Here is a 27017-nt window from a genome sequence, read left to right on the forward strand (position 1 = left end):
CTCCTGCGCCATCACCTACGGGTAGGCTGTACGTGGTGTAGCCATATAGGTCTAAACACAGCTCGGGACGGACCTCCTGGAGAAGGGTAATGTCCAAGTCTGCCGCTCTGATCATGTCGTGTAACATGCGGGTCTTGACAGTGGAGTGGACACCATTTACATTGACTGTTCCCACACGGTATGAACGAGACATATCAAGTGGCGGAGGCAGTGTGCCGGTGCAATCCCACGGTGATCTCACACACCACACACCACACAGCCATCCATCTGCATGCTGTGCATTACTGTGCCGTAGGAGTCCCTGACTGGCAGAGCCCTCCGGGCTCAATGTCAGCCATGGGCTCTGGTGGAGATATCGATGTTTGCTGTGCGTCATCTGCCTCCATATCGTCTGCCCAATCACCAAGAGACGATTGTGATGTCATTGGGGGCTGGTCGCTTTCACAGGAGCCCACATTTTGGGAGTCGCCGCAGTGCGCCTCGTTTTCTGGGCCACCAGATTTAGGAGAGTGTTCCTTGTCTTCAGGCACCTTCTGGTGAATGATGCCACTGGAGTCCATTGCAATTGTGGGCGAGTCAACGAAGTCGATGTCTTCCGCCGGCTTCATATCCCTGTCCTGTTCTTCAGCTGACAATCGCCTCTTCTTGTGTCGCTTGGGTGATTTTTGCTTTCTGGTCCGAGATTCGACATCCACTGCAGGGCGGGGCTCGACACAGTCTCGGTCGCTAGGAACCCCTGTGTCTGATCCGGACAGTGACGGTGGCTGGGTGCCCACGACGCTGCGGTGGGCAGAGGCTGTAGGAGCCTCTGCACCGTTGGGCTGCGGCGTCTTCGACGGCGCTGACTCTCCAACGGAGCTGACAGCGGCTTGAGGAGGTAGCAGGTTTTGATCATCCATCACATCATGTCGTTCCGCCTCCACATATGTTAGCGGGAGAGAGGTCATAGTGGATCGTTGGGGAAGTTCATTGCGGGGCACCTGAACGAGGCGGCGCTGCAGACACTCAGTTCTAACATGGCCCTCCTGGCCGCAGCCCGAGCAGGTCCTCGGTTGTCCATCATATATAACAATTGCGCGGCAGCCACCAACGAAAACATATGATGGAACGTGCTTCTTAAGTTCTATGCGCACTTGTCGTACCCCGTTAAGGACAGGGTATATTTCGAATGTGTTCCATTTCTCCTGTGTGTGGCTCAGAACTGTGCCGTATGGCCGCAGCGCATCAACGACTAGGTTGGCAGGAACTTCGAACGGTAGTTCAAAGATGCGCACGGTACGCACCCCCAGACCAGCATGGTCAACTCCTACCACGCTCACGTTACCGTCTGCGTGACAGAAGCGAGAGCCATTTGCAGATCGTTGGAGTAATCTGTCGCAGGCCGCTTCGTCGATCAGTTTGAGGTACACTGTGCTGGTTACAATAGACAGATGAATTCCTATCAGTTCTTGTGGTTCGATGTGCATGATGTCTCGTAGAAACCGTTCAATTTCATGGGCCTTCGGTCTCGTGTACGATGCGTTGAACGTTAGTTTGATTGTAGCTTTTCGATATGAGAACGCCATGTCGGGTCAGTACAGGTACTATACGGCAATACAACGACGCGATCGCGCGCTAGCGGGTAAACAACACCTGCGGAGCACTGCCCGGCGCGCCGAGCCCGTCCGCACGGTAACACGGCTGAAAGCCGACTGTCTGAGCCACCGAGGACACAGATGAATAGCGCGACTGCAGGGACTTATCCCTTGCACGCTTCCCGTGAGACTCACATTCCCAACTGTCCACAATTCTACATATGTATTGTACCTTATAGACATTTTGCCCACCCACTCATTACTCGCGCACGCTTTGGCGATTCCCGTAAGAGTTTGGTCAACCTGTGCGCATTCGCACAGACGAAGGTCAACGGCGAGGTAGCCTTTAACTATATATACGAAGACAGTAACTTGTTCTCGAAAGAACAGTAACAGTAACTGTTCTTTCGAGAACAAGTTACTGTCTTCGTATATATGGTTAAAGGCTACCTAGCCGTTGACCTTCGTCTGTGCGAATGCGCACAGGTTGCCCAAACTCTTACAGGAATCGCCAAAGCGTGCGCGAGTAATGAGTGGGTGGGCAAAATGTCTATAAGGTACAATAAATGGCTCTGAGCACTATGGGACTTAACATCTGTGGTCATTAGTCCTCTAGAACGTAGAACTACTTAAACCTAACTAACCTAAGGACATCACACACATCCATGCCCGAGGCAGGATTCGAACCTGCGACCGAAGCAGTCACGCGGTTCCAGACTGAAGCGCCTAGAACCGCACGGCCACACCGGCCGGCAAGGTACAATACATATGTAGAATTGTGGACAGTTGGGAATGTGAGTCTCACGGGAAGCGTGCAAGGGATAAGTCCCTGCAGTCGCGCTATTCATCTGTGCCCTCGGTGGCTCAGATGGACAGAGCGTCTGCTATTTAAGCAGCAGATCCCGGGTTCGAGTCCCGGTCGGGGCACAAATTTTCGGCTGTCCACACCGAGGTATATCAACAACACCTGTCGGCAGCTGAGGTTGTCAGTTAGTCATAATTTATTCCAGGGAAATGCTGCACGGTCATCAACAGTAACTGTTCTTTCGAGAACAAGATACTGTCTTCGTATATATTAAATAGTTAGTCTGTCGGAACTGTGACTGGTAGCAACTTTTTTCCTTAATATTATACATGAGTGCCAAAAATAGTTCGAGGAAAATTTTATAGGTAACCTGATTCATAACTAAGCTACATTTTGTCAGCATTTTTCTGGAAAAGCTTAATTGGGTGTTCGTTTTCCCTACAGCCAAACTTTTGTGATTGTTCCCTCTCTTCGAACAACACAACCAAACACACAAGATTTTTTTTAAAAATCATCACATGAAGCCACTGGAAAATCGTGATCGTACCGGAATTTTACAGCATAATAGTCCTTCTTGTGATCGAGACACATTTTTATCCTGTAATACAGTCAAGGAAATCACTGCATGCATCAGTAACAACTTGCCATCAATTAGTTCAGGACTACAAATGGCCACAAAGGAGACCTGCAAATGATGAAAGCCACGTTTCAGAGGCATCATGTCAGTGCAGCGTAAAGAATGTGCGTAAAATGATGTTCATCATTTACTGATTTGTGCACTGAATACAATTCATTTGGTGCTAGGACCGCTCCATGACTACGCAAACATCGATGCTACGAATCATTTCATCATATGCAATGTAATGTAGTATAATGTATTGTCCTCGTTAACGCAACACAGCTATAAACGAAATTGAGTTTTAACTGCTTTGGTTTTCGCTTACCAGAGAAATTTCGAGTGATGCAGAAGCTTCAAGGGCACTATGTGCGATATGGAAGATTTCGTCACATGTTTACAAGAGGTCTAAACGGATAACCACATTCACTAAATTGGCACAGCTGTGCCTAGCGTGATGGACATTAAGTAACAGCACTGTCGCTATCACGGTCTCAGATTAATGAGGCTCATACCGTGCGAATAACAAGACACAGAAATACAGTTACCCTCCCGCAACATAGGTTTGGTGTAAATAACTGCTGGCAGAGAGACAGAAACTTCTTTGCAAAAGTAGTTAATCATACTGCAATATATACCATAGTATGCTAAAGTCAGCACTAGTGAACATCTGTCGCTCTTGTGAGTTGAATGGTTCTTTCTTGGAAATATGAGCGTAAGAATTCTAGGAACTTAAAAAAACTGAAGTTACTTAGAGATGAAATACAGCAGAGATATTTCAAACGTATTTAGGGTAGCGTACGTCTTTGGTACGACTGCTAGTTGGTGATCAGCAGACGGGAGCTGTTTGCTTAGCGTGACCTTTGCTGTGACCTTTAGGCCGACATTCTACAGAAACTAGCTGTCGTTCGGAAGCAAAAGATTCAGTCAGAAAGGTCATAATGAAACAGGAAACGAATTTTGAAGCGCTATGAGGAGCCACAAAGAAATAGCGCTATGTACAGGCGTTACTTCGGAATTCCACGTTAACAGTGTATACGCACGAAATAAACGTAATAAGAAAACGACGCAGTAAGTATACGCAATTCCTTCAGATTCTAATATAGATTGATGTTTGCAAGGTTTCATACTCTTGTTTCTCTACACAAACTGCTTTCGAAAATTCATAACTCTCTTTCTATCGAACGCTAATAAAATAAAACTCTGAAACAGAATTTATGTTTGTATCATCGAAAAAGGCACAACACTGAAATTATCGAATCGATTTTTTCAAAAAAATCTTGATAAGATACAGTGTCTACAAAGTTACAGACAGGTTGCCCTAAGTTAAGTAAACTTGCTGTACACACTTTTTCCTGTCTTTGCGGAACCAAGGCGCAGCAATATTTTTATTATTATCGAGTTCATTGGACAAAGGAGAAGAGAATGAACAATTTGCAAGTTAAAAAATTAAATGAAAACAAAACGATGGTAAATAGGCGTGGAGATATCAAGAAACGGCACGCATCGTACAGAACTTGTACTGTGATAAGTCTGTAATTAAATTAGTTAGTTGTTATATGCAAATTACACGAATCATATTAGTGCAACAAACAAATACGACTCATTATTTCGGAAATATGTAAATAAAGTACAGAATGGCAAGAAAGCACTGAGGGGGAGAACCTATTCCATTAATTTCAGATGAAAAAGTATTAACAGCATTTCGATATCTCTTGGGCTAAAGATGAATCGATACAAAACAGAGTTCATGCACTTGGGAACAAGACAATAGCAGGAAGAATTTCTTGAGATAGATGTCATGTAGTTCAAGGGAGTTCACTATTTCAGATACTTGGGATCTCGGTTTAGTAATGAGAATAACATAGGAGTGGACATCACGGAAATAACAGCAGTGACAGACGCTCAGCTCAAAATCAGCATCAGCGAACACTAAGACGAGAATCTATAACACAGTGATATGCTCAGCAGTAATGTACGGTTCAGAAATCTGAAGCATGACTGAACGAGAAAACAAAAAACTAATACGAGGGTGAGTCAAATGAAAACCTTAAATTTGCAATAACAAATCGAAATTTCGCGCCGTTATCCTGTAAGTTGGCAAGCGTACTACAAACAGAGTGCAGAATGGGCTGTAGGTGGCAGCATAGTGCAGATGCCCATATATCGTCGCAGTATCAGTATAAAGATGGCTGCCCCACTTACGACTTGCACCAGAGAAGAACAGCGTTCTGTTATTCGGTTTTTGAGTAGTGAAGGTGTGAAGCCAATTGAAATTCATCGAAGAATGAAGGTTCGATATGGTGAAGCATGTTTGTCACAGCAGCAAGTCTACGAATGGAGTAGGAACTTCGCAAATGGTGTGACTTCAGTGGAAGATGCTCCTCGTCCAAGTCAGGCACAACGAGGTGTGACTCCACAGAACAATGCATCAGTTCAAGCCATAGTGAAGGAAAACCGCCGAGTGACACTGATTGATGTTGCAGCATGTTTACAGATTAGTCATGGGTCACCACACATTGTACATGATGTGCTCCAGTTTCACAAAGTGTCTGCAAGATGGGTGCCACGGCAGCTGACTCCTGAAATGAGAGAACGACGTGTTGATGCTTGTGAGGAACTTCTTCGGCGCTTTGAATGAGAAGGGGATGGCTTCATTTGCAAGAATCGTTACTGGGGACGAAATCTGGGTTCACTTCCACCAACCGCTTCCTCATCCACCATACTCACCAGACCTTGCCCTAAGTGATTTCCATATGTTTGGATCACTCAAAGACGCAATCGCATGAAAGAAGCTCCGTTCTGATGAAGAGGTACGCCAAGCGGTGCATGAGTGGTTGCGCAGACTACCAAGAGAATTTTTTTCTAAAGGAATTTATGCATTTTGTAAGCGGTGGAGGACTTGCATTGAGCGTGGGGGAGATTATGTTCAAAAGTGATACAGCTTTCTACCACTTCTGCACAATAAATAATATTTTCAAAAAAATTAAGGTTTTGATTTGACTCACCCTCGTAGTAGCTGAAAGAAGAGTGATGATGAAGACATGAGGACCTATTCTTAGATAAAGGAGAATGGAGGAGGAGGGAGAATGAGGGAATCTGCCTCTTGATGCAACAACCAACAATTTTACAGATGCTGAAGAGCAGAAGAATCCTGTGTATGCCAGAAGAAAGACAGGTGAGGAAAGCACTTCAGAGGAAAACCAAACATCAGACGCACCGTAGCACTCCAAAGCAGAGCTGGATGGACGACCTGACGAAGGACCTGGCAGCCTTGGGTTTGAAGACACCTGGAGGAACCGAGTACAAAACAGAAGGGAATGGAGGCAGTTTTTGGAAACAGAGCGTGGTCGGCTGGCCCTGTGATCGCTGGATATGTTATATGTTTATAGGTATATACAGGGTGAGTCACCTAACATTACCGCTGGATATATTTCGTAAACCATATTAAATACTGACGAATCGATTCCACAGACCGAACGTGAGGAGAGGGGCTAGTGTAATTGGTTAATACAAACCATAAAAAAATGCACGGAAGTATGTTTTTTAACACAAACCTACGTTTTTTTAAATGCAACCCCGTTAGTTTTGTTAGCACATCTGAGCATATAAACAAATACGTAATCAGTCCCGTTTGTTGCATTGTAAAATGTTAATTACATCCGGAGATACTGTAACATAAAGTTGACGCTCGAGTACCACTCCTCCGCTGTTCGATCGTGTGTATCGGAGAGCACCGAATTACGTAGGGATCCAAAGGGAACGGTGATGGACCTTAGGTACAGAAGAGACTGGAACAGCACATTACGTCCACATGCTAACACCTTTTTATTGGTCTTTTTCACTGACGCACATGTACATTACCATGAGGGGTGAGGTACACGTACACACGTGGTTTCCGTTTTCAATTACGGAGTGGAATAGAGTGTGTCCCGACATGTCAGGCCAATAGATGTTCAATGTGGTGGCCATCATTTGCTGCACACAATTGCAATCTCTGGCGTAATGAATGTCGTACACGCCGCAGTACATCTGGTGTAATGTCGCAGCAGGCTGCCACAATACGTTGTTTCATATCCTCTGGGGTTGTAGGCACATCACGGTACACATTCTCCTTTAACGTACCCCACAGAAAGAAGTCCAGAGGTGTAAGATCAGGAGAACGGGCTGGCCAATTTATGCGTCCGCCAGGTCCTATGAAACGCCCGTCGAACATCCTGTCAAGGGCCAGCCTAGTGTTAATTGCGGAATGTGCAGGTGCACCATCATGCTGATACCACATACGTCGACACGTTTCCAGTGGGACATTTTCGAACAGCGTTGGCAGATCATTCTGTAGAAACGCGATGTATGTTGCAGCTGTTTGGGCCCCTGCAATGAAGTGAGGACCAATGAGGTGGTCGCCAATGATTCCGCACCATACATTTACAGTCCACGGTCGCTGTCGCTCTACCTGTCTGAGCCAGCGAGGATTGTCCACCGACCAGTAATGCATGTTCCGTAGATTCACTGCCCCGTGGTTTGTGAAACCCGCTTCATCGGTAAACAGGTAGAACTGCAACGCATTCTCTGTTAATGCCCATTGACAGAATTGCACTCGATGATTAAAGTCATCACCATGTAATTGCTGATGTAGCGACACATGAAACGAGTGAAAGCGGTGACGATGCAGTATGCGCATGACACTACTTTGACTCAGTCCACCGGCTCTCGCAATGTCCCGTGTACTCATGTGTGGGTTCATGGCAACAGCAGCTAACACACCAACTGCACCCGCTTCTCCTGTGACGGGCCTGTTACGGACCCGTTTGCGTGCTACGACCATACCTGTTGCATACAGTTGGCGGTAGATGTTTTGCAATGTGCGGCACGTTGGATGCTCTCTGTCCGGGTACCGCTCTGCATACACCCTGCAGGCTTCAGCTGCATTTCGTCGACACTCGTCATAGATGAGTATCATCTCCGCCTTTTCAGAGTTCGAATACACCATGGTCACAGTTCCTACAACACTACACTATCAGAGACGTCTGGTAACACGGTCTACTACAGTTGGTCTGCGTGCGGAGACAATGCAGAATAACAATAGCAGCAAGCGCTACATGCGGACACTGCGACAGCTAGACCAAACCACAACAGTGCACTACAGCCACACTCGTAAACACGGTCGCCATCGTAAACATGTCCCTGCAGATGCTGCTCGCCGACCGTGGCCCGTGTTTGTTACAACACGCAACTGAACGTCGGAGGTTTCAAGCGTCAACTTTAGGTTACAATATCTCCGGATGTAATTAACATTTTACAATGCAACAAACGGCACTGATTACGTATTTGTTTATATGTTCAGATGTGATAACAAAACTAACGTGGTTCCATTTAAAAAAACGTAGGTTTGTGTTAAAAAACATAATTCCGTGCATTTTTGTATGGTTTGTATTAAACAATTACACTAGCCCCTCTCCTCACGTTCGGTCTGTGGAATCGGTTCGTCAGTATTTGATGTGGTTTACGAAATATATCCAGCGGTAACGTTAGGTGACTCACCCTGTATATCTGTAGTCCTGGTATACGTCGAAATCGCCACGCCACAGTACCTTATCACGCCACTAGAGAGTCAAAAGAATATGGCATAGTCCATTGATAAAGTGGAATATCATGAAATAATTAACTTTCTGAAACTGAAACGGGACAACGCTACAACAATCCATGCTACGTTGGTGAACACGTACAGCAGTAACGCACCATCATGTGACACATTGGTTAGATGGCGCAGTCGTTCCCATTGTGATCAAATAAGACGGAATAAAGAAAGAACTGATAATCGCAAGAGAAGTGAAGGCCCTCGCGATGGAAGACCGGAGAATCACAAATGAGGAGCGAGTGAAAAACGTAAAAATCAGTTTTCAACGTATTGCACGACATTTTGAACATGTCACATGCTCACACTCATTCAAAAAGCCCCGCCGGAGCGAGACAGAAGATGAAATGTTGCAGCAGTGTCTGACCAATCCAGATGTATTTAGCCACCTAATCACCACGAACGAGCGCTCTGTATGTTGCACAAAGGAGCAAAGCGAGGAATGGAAGAATGTGGATAACCCACAGACGAAACTGGCGATGATCCAACCATCACTGGGCTAGGTGATGCCGAGCGCTTTCTGAGAGCGTAGTTTGGTGTTCACAGACTACCAGTAAAACTGCAGTTCTTTAAATAATTGATCTCCAATATATAAAACAGCTCCAAACGTCTGTTTACTTTACAAATGAGTTAATATCTGTTAAATACACGATCCACTCACATTAATGTGACCACCGCCTTTGTTCAACGTCAGGTGCTATAACCACCCACAGTCGGCAGGTGGCAGCACCAGCAGTGGAGGGTATATAAAGCATGTCCAGGAGACACGAGAAACAGTGCAGTCGTTGTTGTTATACGGAAACGGAGCGATTTATCTGAAGTCCAAAAGGGCATGATCATTTGCTTTCGGACCAAGGAGGGGGGACCATTTCCGTAACGGCTAAGTATGCAAAAAATTCGCGTGCCGCTGCGGCTAAAGTATACCGTGCATGGCAAAATGGCGCTGCTCAAATTTGGTGCCGATGGAAATGTGGTGCACCACGATCCACAAATGAGAGAGTTGAATGACGGCAGAGATGTGTACGAAAGAATAGACGTGCAACTTACCTCACAGATGAACCAAAAAGCTACCAACACTGTCTTTCTGCATCATGAGTCTGATTCATGCAAGCATGCTGGTAGCTATTCATCGGCGACAAAGGCAGAGTTTGCACACCAATACCACAACTGAGCGTGCACTGAGTGGCAACAGGTCTCCTTTTCGGATTAATTAACGTTTTATGCCGTGAAATGGCTGAAAGCAAACACCCTGCAATAATCGTCGGAAGGATCCAGGCCGGAAGAGGGAGTGTTATGAGCTGGGGAATGTTTTCACGGCATTGCCTGTTTGATCTCGTCATTCTGGAAGGCACAATGGATCATCACTTGTATGCGTCTATCCTTGGGGACCTCGTCCACCCCTACATGCAGTTTGTTTTTCCTTGACATGATGGAATCTAACAGCAGGACAATGCAACATGTCACAGACCTCCCAGTGTACGTGTGTGGTTCGATGAGCACCAGGATGAGTTAACCAAATTCACCTGTCCATCAGTCTCCCAGAATTTAGACGCAATCGAGGATCTGCGGGACTGCCTCGATCGGACTGTCCGCGACATGGATCGTCAACTGAGAAACCTAGCGCAGCTGGTCACAGCACTGCAGTTGGCGTGGCTCCACTCCCTTCCGGTACCTACCAAACATCTACATCTACACGGATAATCTGCAAATCACATTTAAGTGCCTGGCAGAAAGTTCATCGAACCACCTTCACAGTTCTCTATTATTACAATCTCGTATAGCGCGCGGAGAGAACGAACACCTATATCTTTCCGTACGAGCTCTGATTTCCCATATTTTATTGTCGTGACTGTTTCTTCCAATGTAGGTGTCAACAAAATATTTTCGCATTCGGAGGAGAAAGTTGGTGACTGGAATTTCGTGAGAAGATTCCGTCTCAACGAAAAACCCCTGCCGGCCGCGGTGGTCTAGCGGTTCTAGGCGCTCAGTCCGGAGCCGCGCGACCTCTACGGTCGCAGGTTCGAATGCTGCCTCGGGCATGGATGTGTGTGATGTCCTTAGGTTAGTTAGGTTTAAGTAGTTCTAAGTTCTAGGGGACTAATGACCACAGATGTTAAGTCCCATAGTGCTCAGAGCCATTTGAACCATTTGAAAAACCCCTTCCTTTTGATGGTTCAAATGGCTCTGAGCACTATGGGACTCAACTGCTGTGGTCATCAGTCCCCTAGAACTTAGAACTACTTCAACTTAACTAACCTAAGGACATCACACACAGCCATGCCCGAGGCAGGATTCGAACCTGCGACCGTAGCAGTCGCACGGTTCCGGACTGCGCGCCTAGAACCGCTTGGCCACACCGGCCGTCTAAGGATCCTACGCCGCGCAGCAGTATTCTAAAAGAGTACGGACAAGCGTAGTGTAGGCAGTCTTCTTAGTACATCTACATCTACATTCATACTCCGCAAGCCACCCAACGGTGTGTGGCGGGGGCACTTTACGTGCCACTCTCATTACCTCCCTTTCCTGTTCCAGTCGCGTATGGTTCGCGGGAAGAACGACTGTCTGAAAGCCTCCGTGCGCGCTCTAATCTCTCTAATTTTACATTCGTGATCTCCTCGGGAGGTATAAGTAGGGGGAAGCAATATACTCGATACCTCATCCAGAAACGCACCCTCTCGAAACCTGGCGAGCAAGCTACACCGCGATGCAGAGCGCCTCTCTTCCAGAGTCTGCCACTTGAGTTTGCTAAACATCTCCGTAACGCTATCACGGTTACCAAATAACCCTGTGACGAAACGCGCCGCTCTTCTTTCGATCTTCTCTATCTCCTCCGTCAACCCGATCTGGTACGGATCCCACACTGATGAGCAATACTCAAGTATAGGTCGAACGAGTGTTTTGTAAGCCACCTCCTTTGTTGATGGACTACATTTTCTAAGCACTCTCCCAATGAATCTCAACCTGGCACCCGCCTTACCAACAACTAATTTTATATGATCGTTCCACTTCAAATCGTTCCGCACGCATACTCCCAGATATTTTACAGAAGTAACTGCTACCAGTGTTTGTTCCGCTATCATATAATCATACAATAAAGGATCCTTCTTTCTATGTATTCGCAATACATTACATTTGTCTATGTTGAGGGACAGTTGCCACTCCCTGCACCAAGTGCCTATCCGCTGCAGATCTTCCTGCATTTCGCTACAATTTTCTAATGCTGCAACTTCTCTGTATACTACAGCATCATCCGCGAAAAGCCGCATGGAACTTCCGACACTATCTACTAGGTCATTTATATATATTGTGAAAAGCAATGGCCCCATAACACTCCCCTGTGGCACGCCAGAGGTTATTTTAACGTCTGTAGATGTCTCTCCATTGATAACAACATGCTGTGTTCTGTTTGCTAAAAACTCTTCAATCCAGCCACACAGCTGGTCCGATATTTCGTAGGCTCTTACTTTGTTTATCAGGCGACAGTGCGGAACTGTATCGAACGCCTTCCGGAAGTCAAGAAAAATAGCATCTACCTGGGAGCCTGTATCTAATATTTTCTGGGTCTCATGAACAAATAACGCGAGTTGGGTCTCACACGATCGCTGTTTCCGGAATCCATGTTGATTCCTACATAGTAGATTCTGGGTTTCCAAAAACACCATGATACTCGAGCAAAAAACATGTTCTAAAATTCTACAACAGATCGACGTCAGAGATATAGGTCTATAGTTTTGCGCATCTGCTCGACGACCCTTCTTGAAGACTGGGACTACCTGTGCTCTTTTCCAATCATTTGGAACCCTCCGTTCCTCTAGAGACTTGCGGTACACGGCTGTTAGAAGGGGGGCAAGTTCTTTCGCGTACTCTGTGTAGAATCGAATTGGTATCCCGTCAGGTCCAGTGGACTTTCCTCTGTTGAGTGATTTCAGTTGCTTTTCTATTCCTTGGACACTTATTTCGATGTCAGCCATTTTTTCGTTTGTGCGAGGATTTAGAGAAGGAACTGCAGTGCGGTCTTCCTCTGTGAAACAGCTTTGGAAAAAGGTGTTTAGTATTTCAGCTTTACGCGTGTCGTCCTCTGTTTCAATGCCATCATCATCCCGGAGTGTCTGGATATGCTGTTTCGAGCCACTTACTGATTTAACGTAAGACCAGAACTTCCTAGGATTTTCTGTCAAGTCTGTACATAGAATTTTACTTTCGAATTCACTGAACGCTTCTCGCATAGCCCTCCTTACGCTAACTTCGACATCGCTTAGCTTCTGTTTGTCTGAGAGGTTTTGGCTGCGTTTAAACTTGGAGTGAAGCTCTCTTTGCTTTCGCAGTAGTTTCCTAAGTTTGTTGTTGTACCACGGTGGGTTTTTCCCGTCCCTCACAGTCTTACTCGGCACATACCTGTCTAAAACGCATTTTACGATTGCCTTGAACTTTTTCCATAAACACTCAACATTGTCAGTGTCGGAACAGAAATTTTCGTTTTGATCTGTTAGGTAGTCTGAAATCTGCCTTCTATTACTCTTGCTAAACAGATAAACCTTCCTCCCTTTTTTTATATTCCTATTAACTTCCATATTCAGGGATGCTACAACGGCCTTATGATCACTGATTCCCTGTTCTGCACTTACGGAGTCGAAAAGTTCGGGTCTATTTGTTATCAGTAGGTCCAAGATGTTATCTCCACGAGTCGGTTCTCTGTTTAATTGCTCGAGGTAATTTTCGGATAGTGCACTCAGTATAATGTCACTCGATGCTCTGTCCCTACCACCCGTCCTAAACATCTGAGTGTCCCAGTCTATATCTGGTAAATTGAAATCTCCACCTAAGACTATAACATGCTGAGGAAATTTATGTGAAATGTAGATTTGTTACATTTTCTAAGTGTCCTGCCAATAAAACGCAGTCTTTGGTTATCCTTCCCCACAACATTTTCTACGTGTTCCATCCAACTTAAATTGTTCGTAATTGTAATACCTAGGTATTTAGTTGAATTTACGGCTTTTAGATTAGACTGATTTATCGTGTAACCGAAGTTTAACGAATTCCTTTTAGCACTCATGTGGATGACCTCACACTTTTCGTTATTTAGGGTCAACTGCCAATTTTCACACCATTCACATATCTTTTCTAAATCGTTTTGCAATTTGTTTTGATCTTCTGATGACTTTATTAGTCGATAAACGACAGCGTCATCTGCAAACAACCTAAGACGGCTGCTCAGAAAGTCTCCCAAAACGTTTATATAGATAAGGAACAGCAAAGAGCCTACAACACTACCTTGGGGAACGCCAGAAATCACTCGATGACTTTCCGTCAATTACTACGAACTGTGATCTCTAAGACAGGAAATCACAAATACAGTCACATAACTGACACGATATTCCATATGAACGCAATTTCACTACAAGCAGCTTGTGTGGTACAGTGTCAAAAGCCTTCCGGAAATCCAGAAATACGGAATCGATCTGAAATCCCTTGTCAATAGCACTCAACACTTCATGTGTATAAAGAGCTTTCTGTGTTTCACAGGAACCATGTTTTCTAAACCCATGTTGACTGTGTGTCAATAGACAGTTTTCTTCGAGGTAATTCATAATGTTTGAACACAATATGTGTTCCAAAATCTTGCTGCATATCGAGGTTAACGATATGGGCCTGTAATTCAGTGGATTACTCCTGCTACATTTCTTGAATATTGGTGTGACCTGTACAACTTTCCAGTTTTTGGGTACAGATCTTTCGTCGGGCGAACGGTTGTACATGATTGTTATGTATGGTTCAAATGGTTCAAATGGCTCTGAGCACTATGCGACTCAACTTCTGAGGTCATCAGTCGCCTAGAACTTAGAACTAATTAAACCTAACTAACCTAAGGACAACACACACATCCATGCCCGAGGCAGGATTCGAACCTGCGACCGTAGCGGTCGCTCGGCTCCAGACTGTAGTGCCTAGAACCGCCTTGCCACTCCGGCCGGCTGTTAAGTATGGAGTTAATTCATCAGCATACTCCGAAAAGTTGACTCTCTTCCTGTACATCTCGCAGCGGTCCGTCCTTTCAAAAGGTGGTTATTCGGGCTTTTGACAGGCGGTCATATTAACGTAACTGGACAGTGTATTTGACGGTAAGCATGAAAGCGAAAAAATTTAGGAAAGGTCTGAAGTTATGCTTAAAGTTTGTTGGAAGTCACTAAGTGCTCTCACTATGAAATCATTATGGATGACTATAGTCTGGGTAATATGCACTCCATTTTAAATAAACGCAGGCTTTCCACTTACCTCAGTGTTTATGACATCTTATCTCCTGAACAATGAGCCATATAATGACATAATTTTGAAGGAACACTCAGAGGTATATGTGGATACTGTCTGTAAACTGTGTTGTGAATATAGAGCCGGTAGTAAACAAGTAATGAATTAAAATGTCATGCCTGATGTTGCTGTTTTATTGCGCACCTTTTTAAGCAGAAGCTAGTTTTTCGCTCATATAAATGCCTATTACGTCATATCTCCTGAGCTAAGTGTCGCACAATGATATGATTTTGCAGGTATAGAGATCGTAACAAAGAAATAATAATTTAAAACGTCATATGTGATACTGTCGTTTTAGTGCACGAACAGCGAAACTTGTTAATCAATAAACTTTTTTCTCTTTTACCATTCTGTAAGAGGTGTCAGCGATAAAAAGTTTAGAAAAGGTTTGAAATTACGCGTAAAGTTTGATGGAAGTCGCTAAGTGCTCTCATTCTCAAATACTGGATGAATGAAGTCCAGGTATTTGCCTGCCGCCAGTCACGCAACCTCAAGAGAAACACACAGTTTCTAACATTAACACTTGTTTCATTGTGTTAAACTTTTAACATAAGATTATACCTCTTAATGAGCAGATTATGACAATGTTTTAAAATTTTAAATTCGGTCAGTAATCACGCGAAATATTGAAAATGAAATATTTGTTGCCCCTGGAAGCCTTTGAATAGGCATTCTGCAACTGAAACTGGATTCCGGATTCCAGGTTTCAGTATATTCAATTAGAACTCGTAATATACAGGGTGTTACAAAAAGGTACGGCCAAACTTTCAGGAAACATTCCTTACACGCAAATAAAGAAAAGATGTTATGTGGACATATGTCCGGAAACGCTTAATTTCCATTTTAGAGCTCATTTTAGTTTCGTCGGTATGTATTGTACTTCCTCGATTCACCGCCAGTTGGCCCAATTGAAGGAAGGTAATGTTGACTTCGGTGCTTGTGTTGACATGCGACTCATTGCTCTACAGTACTAGCATCAAGCACATCAGTACGTAGCATCAACAGGTTAGTGTTCATCACTAACGTGGTTTTGCAGTCAGTGCAATGTTTACAAATGCGGAGTTGGCAGATGCCCATTTTATGTATGGATTACCACGGGGCAATAGCCGTGGCGCGGTACATTTGTATCGAGACAGATTTCCAGAACGAAGGTATCCCGACAGGAAGAGGTTCGAAGCAATTGATCGGCGTCTTAGGGAGCACGGAACATTCCAGCCTATGACTCGCGACTGGGGAAGACCTAGAACGACGAGGACACCTACAATGGACGAGGCAATTCTTCGTGCAGTTGACGATAACTCTGTCAGCGTCAGTGAAGTTGCTGCTGTACAAGGTAACGTTGACCACGTCACTGTATGGAGAGTGCTACGGGAGAACCAGTTGTTTCCGTACCATGTACAGCGTGTGCAGGCACTATCAGCAGCTGATTGGCCCCCATGGGTACACTTCTGCGAATGGTTCATCCAACAATGTGTCAATCCTCATTTCAGTGCAAATGTTCTCTTTACGGAGGAGGCTTCGTTCCAACGTGATCAAATTGTAAATTTTCACAATCAACATGTGTGGGCTGACGAGAATCCGCACGCAATTGTGCTATCACGTCATCAACACAGATTTTCTGTGAACGTTTGGGCAGGCATTGTTGGTGATGTCTTGATTGGGCCCCATGTTCTTAAACCTACGCTCAGTGAAGCACGTTATCATGATTTCATACGGGATACTCTACCTGTGCTGCTAGAACATGTGCCTTTACAAGTACGACACAACATGTGGTTCATGAACGATGGAGCTCCTGCACATTTCAGTCGAAGTGTTCGTACGCTTTTCAACAACAACAAAAAAATGGTTCAAATGGCTCTGAGCACTATGGGACTCAACTGCTGAGGTCATTAGTCCCCTAGAACTTAGAACTAGTTAAACCTAACTAACCTAAGGACATCACAAACACCCATGCCCGAGGCAGGATTCGAACCTGCGACCGTAGCGGTCCTGCGGTTCCAGACTGCAGCGCCTTTAACCGCACGGCCACTTCGGCCGGCGCTTTCAACAACAGATTCGGTGACCGATGGATTGGTAGAGGCGGACCAATTCCATGGCCTCCACGCTCTCCAGACCTCAACCCTCTTGACTTTCATTTATGGGGGCATTTGAAAGCTCTTGTCTACGCAACCCCGGTACCAAATGTAGAGACTCTTCGTGCTCGTATTGTGGACGGCTGTGATACAATACGCCATTCTCCAGGGCTGCATCAGCGCATCAGGGATTCCATGCGACGGAGGGTGGATGCATGTATCCTCGCTAACGGAGGACATTTTGAACATTTCCTGTAACAAAGTGTTTGAAGTCACGCTGGTACGTTCTGTTGCTGTGTGTTTCCATTCCATGATTAATGTGATTTGAAGAGAAGTAATAAAATAAGCTCTAACATGGAAAGTAAGCGTTTCCGGACACATGTCCACATAACATATATTCTTTATTTGGGTGTGAGGAATGTTTCCTGAAAGTTTGGCCGTACCTTTTTGTAACACCCTGTAGATGCTCCTAAGGGCTAACTGGCACTGGAGCACACGCACTACCAACACCTTCTGACGAGGCAACGGGAGGTTGTCAGCACGAAGCATCGCGGGGGTGTTTTCACGATAACACCCAAGCTCATTCTGCACAGTGCGCAATGACAGATGCTGCTTCTTTGGGTAGCCAAACTGTGCCTAACGCTCCACTCCCTCCCCCCTTCCTTCGCAACTTCCTCCCTATTTTCCTGACACGATACCCAGCGACGTCTTCCTCTTTCTTCGTATCTATGTGTACATTATACTTCTCAAGTCACGTAGCGGTGTTCGGTGGAGTGTCCTTCTGGTACCACTTCCCCGTTCCTCGCGAGGGGCGCTCGGGAAGAATGATTGTCCGTAAGCCTCTGTATTGGCTCTTCTCTTGTAATTCTGCCACTGGAGTGTGTTGAGCATCTCTGTAACGCTCTCGCGCCGACTAAACGATCCCGCGACCAAACCCGTCGCTCTTCGTTGGATCTCCTCCATCTCTTCTATCAGTCCCAGACCGGCGAACAGTACTCAAACGTTGGTCGAGGAAGCGCCTTGTAAGCCACTTCCTTTGCGGATGATTTACATTTCCTTAAGTTTCCTGCTATGAATCTCAGTCTGGCAGCTGCTTTTCCTACTATTTGTTTCATGTAATCGTTCCACGTAAGGTCGCTCTGGATAGTTACTTGTAGATAGAATGACATTTCCGCTCTGCAGCGGAGTATGCGCTGATTTTGAAACTTCCTGGCAGATTTAAACTGTGTGCCGGACCGAGACTCGAACTCCGGACGTTTGCCTTTCGCGGGCAAGTGCTCTACCAACTGAGCTACCCAAGCACAACTCACGACCCGTCCTCACAATTTTACTTCCGCCAATACCTCGTCTCCTACCTTCCAAACTTCACAGGAGTTCTCCTGCGAAACGTGCAGGACTAGCACTACTGGAAGAAAGTATATTGCGGAGACATGGCTTAGCCACAGCCTGGGGGATGTTTCCAGTATGAAATTTTCACTCTGCAGCGGAGTGTGCGCTGATTTTGAAACTTCCTGGCAGATTAAAACTGTGTGCCGGACCGACACTCGAACTCCGGACTTTTGCCTTTCGCGGGCAAGTGCTCTACCAACTCAGCTACCCAAGCACGACTCACGACCCGTCCTCACAATCTTACTTCCGCCAATACCTCGTCTCCTACCTTCCAGACTTCATAGAAGTTCTCTTGCAAAACCTGCAAGCCGAAAGGCAAAGGTCCCGTGTTCGAGTCTTCGTCAGGCACACAGTTTTACTTGTAGATATTTTACGGTAGATACTGTTTCCAACAATTAGTCCTCAGTAGTGTAGCTGTACAGTATTGGATGTCTTTTCTGATATATATGCAGTATGTCACATTTATTTACATTCAGGGTCAACTACCGGGCCTTAAGCCATTCATCAATCCTCTATAGGTCTTCCTGTAAATCGATACTGTACATCGATACTGCCTTCTCTTGTTGTTACTTTCGCATAGACACCCACATTATCTGCAAATTGTCCTAAAGAGCTTCAGGCGTCTTTTACAAATCATTTACGTACATTTTAAACCGTGAAGGTCGTATCACACTTCCTTGGGGTACTCTCGAAATTAACTTCAGATAAGCTGATTTTGTACCGTTAAGAGTGACATGTTGAATTCTGTCTTCCCCCCATGAACCATCGACCTTGCCGTCGGTGAGGAGGCTTGCGTGCCTCAGCGATACAGATGGCCGTACCGTAGGTGCAACCACAACGGAGGGGTATCTGTTGAGAGGCCAGACAAACGTGTGGTTCCTGAAGAGGGGCAGCAGCCTTTTCAGTAGTTGCAGGGGCAACAGTCTGGATGATTGACTGATCTGGCCTTGTAACATTAACCAAAACGGCCTTGCTGTGCTGGTACTGCGAACGGCTGAAAGCAAGGGGAAACTACAGCCGTAATTTTTCCCGAGGACATGCAGCTTTACTGTATGGTTAAATGATGATGGTGTCCTCTTGGGTAAAATATTCCTGAGGTAAAATAGTCCCCCATTCGGATCTCCGGGCGGGGACTACTCAGGGGGACGTCATTATCAGGAGAAAGAAAACTGGCGTTCTACGGATCGGAGCGTGGAATGTCAGATCCCTTAATCGGGCAGGTAGGTTAGAAAATTTAAAAAGGGAAATGGATAGGTTAAAGTTAAATATAGTGGGAATTAGTGAGGTTCGGTGGCAGGAGGAACAAGACTTTTGGTCAGGTGAATACAGGGTTATAAATACAAAATCAAATAGGGGTAATGCAGGAGTAGGTTTAATAATGAATAAAAAAAATAGGAGTGCGGGTTACCTACTACAAGCAGCATAGTGAACGCATTATTGTGGCCAAGATAGACACAAAGCCCATGCCTACTACAGTAGTACAAGTTTATATGCCAACTAGCTCTGCAGATGATGAAGAAATTGAAGAAATGTATGACGAGATAAAAGAAATTATTCAGGTAGTGAAGGGAGACGAAAATTTAATAGTCATGGGTGACTGGAATTCGTCAGTAGGAAAAGGGAGAGAAGGAAACATAGTAGGTGAATATGGATTGGGGGAAAGAAATGGAAGAGGAAGCCGCTTTGTAGAATTTTGCACAGAGCATAACTTAATCATAGCTAACACTTGGTTCAAGAATCATAAAAGAAGGTTGTATACCTGGAAGAATCCTGGAGATACTAAAAGGTATCAGATAGATTATATAATGGTAAGACAGAGATTTAGGAACCAGGTTTTAAATTGTAAGACATTTCCAGGGGCAGATGTGGATTCTGACCACAATCTATTGGTTATGAACTGCAGATTGAAACTAAAGAAACTGCAAAAAGGTGGGAATTTAAGGAGATGGGACCTGGATAAACTGAAAGAACCAGAGGTTGTAGAGAGTTTCAAGGAGAGCAAAAGGGAACAATTGACAGGAATGGGGGAAAGAAATACAGTAGAAGAAGAATGGGTAGCTCTGAGGGATGAAGTAGTGAAGGCAGCAGACGATCAAGTAGGTAAAAAGGCGAGGGCTAATAGAAATCCTTGGGTAACAGAAGAAATATTGAATTTAATTGATGAAAGGAGAAAATATAAAAATGCAGTGAATGAAGCAGGCAAAAAGGAATACAAACGTCTCAAAAATGAGATCGACAGGAAGTGCAAAATGGCTAAGCAGGGATGGCTAGAGGACAAATGTAAGGATATAGAGGCTTGTCTCACTAGGGGTAAGATGGATACTGCCTACAGGAAAATTAAGGAGACCTTTGGAGAGAAGAGAACCACTTGTATGAATATCAAGAGCTCAGATGGCAACCCAGTTCTAAGCAAAGAAGGGAAGGCAGAAAGGTGGAAGGAGTATATAGAGGGTTTATACAAGGGCGATGTACTTGAGGACAATATTATGGAAATGGAAGAGGATGTAGACGAAGACGAAATGGGAGATAAGATACTGCGTGAAGAGTTTGACAGAGCACTGAAAGACCTGAGTCGAAACAAGGCCCCGGGAGTAGACAACATTCCATTAGAACTACTGATGGCCTTGGGAGAGCCAGTCATGACAAAACTCTACCATCTGGTGAGCAAGATGTATGAGACAGGCGAAATACCCTCAGACTTCAAGAAGAATATAATAATTCCAATCCCAAAGAAAGCAGGTGTTGACAGATGTGAAAATTACCGAACTATCAGTATAATAAGTCACAGCTGCAAAATACTAACGCGAATTCTTTACAGACGAATGGAAAAATTGGTAGTAGCGGACCTCGGGGAAGATCAGTTTGGATTCCGTAGAAATGTTGGAACACGTGAGGCAATACCAACCTTACGACTTATCTTAGAAGAAAGATTAAGAAAAGGCAAACCTACGTTTCTAGCATTTGTAGACTTAGAGAAAGCTTTTGACAACGTTAACTGGAATACTCTCTTTCAAATTCTGAAGGTGGCAGGGGTAAAATACAGGGAGCGAAAGGCTATTTACAATTTGTACAGAAACCAGATGGCAGTTATAAGAGTCGAGGGGCATGAAAGGGAAGCAGTGGTTGAGAAAGGAGTGAGACAGGGTTGTAGCCTCTCCCCGATGTTATTCAATCTGTATATTGAACAAGCAGTAAAGGAAACAAAAGAAAAATTCGGAGTAGGTATTAAAATTCATGGAGAATAAGTAAAAACTTTGAGGTTTGCCGATGACATTGTAATTCTGTCAGAGACAGCAAAGGACTTGGAAGAGCAGTTGAACGGAATGGACAGTGTCTTGAAAGGAGGATATAAGATGAACATCAACAAAAGCAAAACGAGGATAATGGAATGCAGTAAAATTAAATCGGGTGATGCTGAGGGGATTAGATTAGGAAATGAGACACTTAAAGTAGTAAAGGAGTTTTGCTATTTGGGGAGCAAAATAACTGATGATGGTCGAAGTAGAGAGGATATAAAATGTAGACTGGCAATGGCAAGGAAAGCGTTTCTGAAGAAGAGAAATTTGTTAACATCGGGTATAGATTTAAGTGTCAGGAAATCGTTTCTGAAAGTATTTGTATGGAGTGTAGCCATGTATGGAAGTGAAACATGGACGATAACTAGTTTGGACAAGAAGAGAATAGAAGCTTTCGAAATGTGGTGCTACAGAAGAATGCTGAAGATAAGGTGGGTAGATCACGTAACTAATGAGGAGGTATTGAATAGGATTGGGGAGAAGAGAAGTTTGTGGCACAACTTGACTAGAAGAAGGGATCGGTTGGTAGGACATGTTTTGAGGCATCAAGGGGTCACAAATTTAGCATTGGAGGGCAGTGTGGAGGGTAAAAATCGTAGAGGTAGTCCAAGAGATGAATACACTAAGCAGATTCAGAAGGATGTAGGCTGCAGTAGGTACTGGGAGATGAAGAAGATTGCACAGGATAGAGTAGCATGGAGAGCTGCATCAAACCAGTCTCAGGACTGAAGACCACAACAACAACAACAACAGGAAGTGTTGAATTCAGTCGCAAATCTGTTCCGATACTCGCTAAGCTATTATTTTTTTGGTTAAACGGCAATGTCGGACGGAGTAAGATGCCTTGCTGAAGTCAAGAAACACGGCATCAACATGAGCGTCATTATTTATAGCGCTATAAATCTCATGGAGGAACAGAGTTCTGCAAGATCTCTCTTTGCACAATCCATATTGGTTGTGTAGGAGATTTTCGTTCTCCAAAATCTTCATAAATCTACAGCATAAAACATGCTCCATAATTCTACGAAAGATTGACGTCAGCGGTACAGACACATAAGTAAGTGCATCTGACCTAGGAACGTTCTTGAAAACCGGAATGACCTGCGCTTTTTTCCTGTCGTTTGGTACTCTTCGTTGCTCCGGGGATGTGCACTAATGGAGAAAAATCTCAACACCTACAAATAATTAACGCAGAGTAATAAAATTTTGGAAATATATTTGTGTATGTAACATATTTAAGTGATTAACATTGCAAGATCACAGGATAATGTTATCGTGACATAAACCATTGAAGGAACTTTGAATAGAAATCTTCTTTCAGATGTAGAGACACACCTACCAACTTTCGTTTACCTCGTACAAGCCCTTCTTGTAGTTGCGATTTTTTTCGTCACTGTACTGTAAACTGCTGTTAGAAGGGTAACAAGTTATCTCACACAGTCTTTAGAAACTTATAAGCATCTCCACTGGTCCTGATGTCTTTCCACTGCCAAGCAATTGCAGTTGCTTATCTACTCCGCAATCCATTATCTCAGTATCTGCAATTTCGACGTTCGTACTATGACTGAAAAAAGGGACCGTATTATTATCTTCCGCGTTGTATCTATTTCGGAAGCCTGAATTCAGTATTTCGGTCTTCTCTCTGTTGTCTTCCATTTCGATGCCAGTATGACGACTCAAAAGGAGGATATAAGATGAACATCAACAAAAGCAAAACGAGGATAATGGAATGTAGTCAAATTAAATCGGGTGATGCTGAGGGAATTAGATTAGGAAATGAGACACTTAAAGTAGTAAAGGAGTTTTGCTATTTAGGGAGTAAAATAACTAATGATGGTCGAAGTAGAGAGGATATAAAATGTAGACTGGCAATGGCAAGGGAAGCGTTTCTGAAGAAGAGAAATTTGTTAACATCGAGTATAGACTTAAGTGTCAGGAAGTCGTTTCTGAAAGTATTTGTATGGAGTGTAGCCATGTATGGAAGTGAAACATGGACGATACATAGTTTGGACAAGAAGAGAATAGAAGCTTTCGAAATGTGGTGCTACAGAAGAATGCTGAAGATTAGATGGGTAGATCACATAACTAATGAGGAGGTATTGAATAGGATTGGGGAGAAGAGAAGTTTGTGGCACAACTTGACTAAAAGAAGGGATCGGTTGGTAGGACATGTTTTGAGGCATCAAGGAATCACAAATTTAGCATTGGAGGGCAGCGTGGAGGTTAAAAATCGTAGAGGGAGACCAAGAGATGAATACACTAAGCAGATTCAGAAGGATGTAGGTTGCAGTAGGTACTGGGAGATGAAGAAGCTTGCACAGGATAGAGTAGCATAGAGAGCTGCATCAAACCAGTCTCAGGACTGAAGACCGCAACAACAACAACAACATGACGACTGAGCGAATAGGTGATTTCGAACCATTTACTGATTTTACGTAAGACCAAAACTTCTTAGGGTTTTTAGCAGACCGGTTGACAAAATTTCACTTTCAAAGTCACTAAACGTTTCTCTCACTGCGCTCCTTACGCTCATTTTCTCTTCGCTTAGCTTTAGTTTGTCAGCTAGATTTTGACTTGTGTTGAATCTGTGATGAAGCTCTCTTTGTTTACGTCGCAGTTTTCTAACACGACTATTAAACCACGGTGGGTCTTTCTCGTCCCTTAAGACCATGCTCGGAACATACTTTTGAAAGGCATATTGAGAGATTCTTTTGAATTCTTTTCGTTTATGCTCCACATCTTCGTCCTCAGCGCTGAACATTTGATGCTGACTACTCAAATACTCTGCGATTCGTATCTTGTCACTCTTTATAAGAAAAAAATATTTTCATACCTTTCTTAGCATTCCTTGTAACACACGTAGCCATAGTTGCTATCACAGCCATATTATTATCACTAATACTGTAGAGTGTTGTAACTTGCCTAGGTTTACTTCGGGAGGAGGTCGATCGGATGCTACAACACACACGAGATAATAGATCTCTTTATTGAAACTTGAACGAGAGAGAAAATTTAACTTGGAAACAATTCATGTACACATGAATGACAATCTGTACTTGTTACTGTCGCTGAACACTGTGACTGTTATCGCTTGATACAATACAGAATAATAGTCACATCTCAAGGTACAATTAACTATAAACTTTCATTCGCAGTTACGACTAATAGTTCTGTTAGTTTGCAGCCGGATCAGATGAGGTAAGACGATTCCGTCGTCGTAGGGGATGATTATTGAGTAGGGGTGAGCGGCGCTATGTTCTAACGTAAGTAAGCAGTGGCGGCGTATGGAACTTCTCGAGGACGTGTCCACGCCGATATCTCCCATTCGTTGCTCCGCAAGGCAGCTACTGTCCTTTGTGAGTCCGTCTTGAGGTACCAACATTGATATTGGAGGTCGTTCTTCGGACGACACGACAGATATCTTCCTCTATGTTAACTTATTCTATAACTTCAGGTCTGCTTGGTGACAGGAAGCCTAAGACATTACCTTCACGAGTTGATCTTTTAATGTAAATGTCGTGTGACTAGGACCTTACGTCGGGTAGACCGTTCGCCGGTTGCAAGTCTTTGGATTTGGCGCCACTTCGGCGACTTGCGCGTCTATGGGGATGAAATGATGATGATTAGGACAACACAACACCCAGTCCCTGAGCAGAGAAAATCTCCGAACACGAGCCCTTAGGATTGACATTCTGTCACGCTGACCACTCAGCTACTGGGGACGGACATCTTTTAATTATCTGCTCGATGTAATTTTCGAACAAAACATACAGAATAACGTGATACGCATCCCTATCTCTGGATGACTCTACCAGGCTATACATGGCAAGTTGAAGCCACCCCCTATTACAACGGCATGATCAGAAAAGTTGTTAACGATATTCTGCAAGGTTTAATTCAGACTTAACTGGAAGAATGCAGAAAGTTGAAATAAGTGGTTCATGTAATGTTAAAACAACAGCTGATTCCTCAAACTGGGGGGCTGTGAAGTACGGGGTCCCACAGGGTTCGGTCTTAGGTCCTTTACTGTTCTTGATGTACATTAATGACTTACCATTCCACATTGATGAAGATGCAAAGTTAGTTCTTTTTGCTGATGATACAAGTATAGTAATAACATCCAAAAACCAAGAACTAAGTGATGTAATTGTAAATGATGTTTTTCACAAAATTATTCAGTGGTTCTCAGCAAACGGACTCTCTTTAAATCTTGATAAAACACGGTATATACAGTTCCGTACAGTAAATGGCACAACTCCAGTAATAAATATAGACTTTGAACAGAAGTCTGTAGCTAAGGTAGAATTTTCAAAATTTTTAGGTGTGTCAATTGATGAGAGGTTAAACTGGAAGCAACACATTGATGGTCTGCTGAAACGTCTGAGTTCAGCTACGCATGCTATTAGGGTTATTGCAAATTTTGGTGATAAGAATCTCAGTAAATTAGCTTACTATGCCTACTTTCATTCACTGCTTTCGTATGGCATCATATTCTGGGGTAATTCATCGTTGAGTAGAAAAGTATTCATTGCTCAAAAACGTGTAATCAGAATAATTGCTGGAGCCCACCCACGGTTATCCTGCAGACATCTATTTAAGGATCTAGGGATCCTCACAGTAACCTCACAGTATATATATTCACTTATGAAATTTGTTGTTAATAACACTGTTCGACATGGGTTCTATTTCTGATATTAAAGTATGTGCTTCTAGACCATTTTACCGTGGGAAATTCAAATATGTAAACAAAATATCGTTGTCAGGGATACTTTTTATGTAATATATATATATATATATATATATATATATATATATATATATATATATATATATATATTCACATTTCATGGCAAACACAGAGACTTTATAGAGAAATACAGGTATGTTGCCGCATCCAGTAGTGATAGAACGTGATAATTTCTTGTGCAACAGCAGGTGGGAAGAATCAGACATGATTAGGTTATCCCCTGCCACACCTATTTCATTAAGACCACCTGAAACATTTCATTAACTCAAACGGCGACAGCCGGTCGCTGCCTCGGCAGTAAAGCTTCACGCCTCTTAGGTGCAGGTGCATCGAGTTTACAACAGTGGTGTTAGCCGCAATTTGTGTCAGTCTTAACGAGTGGGTGTTTTGGCTGACAAGTAACTGTCTGTCATATTTCCGAGCACGGTTGAATTTTTTAGTTCCTGTGTGTAAACTGATTGAGCCTGGCGCTGAAGGTAAAACGACTGTTTGTTTTTACACATCAGCGTTCCTCTAGTTCCCTACTATTAATTTAATACAGGTGTATTACCAAAGTGGAGCCGGCCGAAGTGGC

At 44.0% G+C, this 27017-nt stretch overlaps 1 non-coding gene across 1 annotated transcript; it reads left to right on the plus strand.

Annotated features, from left to right (window-relative positions):
• Positions 1–2426: 2426 nt before the first annotated feature.
• Positions 2427–2501, plus strand: Trnak-uuu (transfer RNA lysine (anticodon UUU)). Its single transcript has one exon. It is a non-coding gene; the product is annotated as a tRNA-Lys (tRNA).
• Positions 2502–27017: the final 24516 nt, after the last annotated feature.

This window comes from Schistocerca nitens, chromosome 3 (assembly GCF_023898315.1).
Source record: "Schistocerca nitens isolate TAMUIC-IGC-003100 chromosome 3, iqSchNite1.1, whole genome shotgun sequence".
Lineage (NCBI taxonomy): Eukaryota > Metazoa > Arthropoda > Insecta > Orthoptera > Acrididae > Schistocerca > Schistocerca nitens.